We start from the raw sequence: 1,889 nt of genomic DNA, 5'->3' as shown, positions 1-1,889 counted from the left end.
TTCAGGAAATTATGACTTAATATGTTAATGAAGCTAATGAGATGACAAGGGGGGAAAATGTTGACACATTCCTCTCATACTAAAGATACCATGAGAAATCCTTTGGTACCATCTAGTGGTCGGAGTGTGAACTGCACATGGTTCATGTCTCCACCACATTCAATTTCGCCAATAAACTCCGTAAATCTTAACCTTGATGTTGTGCAATAAAAATAAACTGAGACTTACTAATGTCTCCTACATATATTAAAATAGAAATGTAACCAAATTATTCTAATTTTAGGTGTGAAGCTCTTTAGCGACTCCAGTCAACTAAGGAATGGAAATGATTATTATTAACAAGCAATAAGTAAAGGTATAACTGTAGAATAATAAATTACGTGAATGTATGTCAATTATGCATCTTAATGAAAGAAAAATATAAATATATTGTAAATGTTTACCCCAATAAAATGTTTTTATAGTCAAAGTGATAAAGAAGGCTAGTAAGTTATATAGTAAAATCATTTTTAAAAAAATATTTAACCATTTAAAAGACTAACAATAAAAACAGTATTTGCTGAAAAATACATGTTGAAATTTATTTTGTAAAACTGATTTCATGTTGCAAAAAAGAGCTAGGAGCTCCTGAGACAATAAAACAGCATAATGATAAAGAGTTATTCAAAAACATTTTGTCTCTAAAGTCTAAATAAATACTGAAATTGAACAGCATTTCATTCCTTAAATGCCTGATGTTGCTAATTAGCATCACAGCAAAATTCTCACTAATGGTGCTGCAGTGTTCCAGTTTTTAATCTTTCCGTAAACAGCAAGAAAACTAGACTGCAACATTTATTTCTGTTACTTTTAGTGTCTTTGGTTTATGGAAATTTAATGCAGTGGCTTGAAAATTCAAAACAAAAATCAGGTAAAATCTAAATGTGTTATCAGATTTATATTTGGTTTTGTCTTACGTTTTGGGGAAGGTAATGAGAGACACGGTGGAAAGTCCAGGTTGTGGTTGGGAAGCTCTGGAGCCTCACCGCCTTAACAGGCTCATCTCCCGCAGCATCAACACATCATGGACTCCATTAACGCCGCAGACCAGGACGGATGGACAGGAAGCATCACGGAGGAAAAACACCTGAGTCGAATCCCGGTGGGAGACGATCCGGCGTTTAAAAGCTGCAGCGGCTCAAATGGAGCAGAGCGATCAGGCCGAGTTTCCGTCTGCGATCTGCTGAGGGAGACGGGCTCTTTACCCTGGGCTTCATCAACACGGCTCCAGTTTAACACTTTATTAAGACATGAAGGAGAGTCGATGAACGCTTATTACTGTTGTGAAATGTCATTCAGTAAATAATGATATTTTAATGCAACTTTGAATTAAAAATGTCATTATTTACAGAATGACAACAACAAAGTGTCACCATTTATTGATGACATCATCTCCTCGGTACAGCAACATATTAATAACATTACAGACGAGGGGAAAAGCAGATTGTCAGATTTCTGACAAAAAAAGTCAGAAATTTAGAGACTAATCTCAAATTTTCTAGAAAATCATAAAAAGTAAAAGATTTGTGACTTTTTGAGTTTTTCAAGAAAATTTCTGATGTGTTGAATGAACCTGTGTGATCTGGAGAAGATGGTTTACTGGGAGGAAAATAAAGATTTGCAGCCAGAGATCAGGACTCACTGTTTGGTTTGGTTAGATTTAAACACAGTTTTATCAGGAAGATCTCTCTCTCTACAATCAGAGGAACTGAGGTTGAGCCTTTAATGGAGGTTATTGTTCTCATGCATGGTTTAATGGCGGCTCTGTTTCCAATAATCAGGAAGCTGAAGTCCTGCAGCGCGGCGCTGATGCGAGAGGAGGGAGTGGCCGGGCAGGAAGGCAGCGGGAC

Source organism: Xiphophorus hellerii, chromosome 7 (assembly GCF_003331165.1).
Source record: "Xiphophorus hellerii strain 12219 chromosome 7, Xiphophorus_hellerii-4.1, whole genome shotgun sequence".
In the NCBI taxonomy this organism is placed as follows: domain Eukaryota; kingdom Metazoa; phylum Chordata; class Actinopteri; order Cyprinodontiformes; family Poeciliidae; genus Xiphophorus; species Xiphophorus hellerii.
This window is presented reverse-complemented; position numbering follows the sequence as displayed.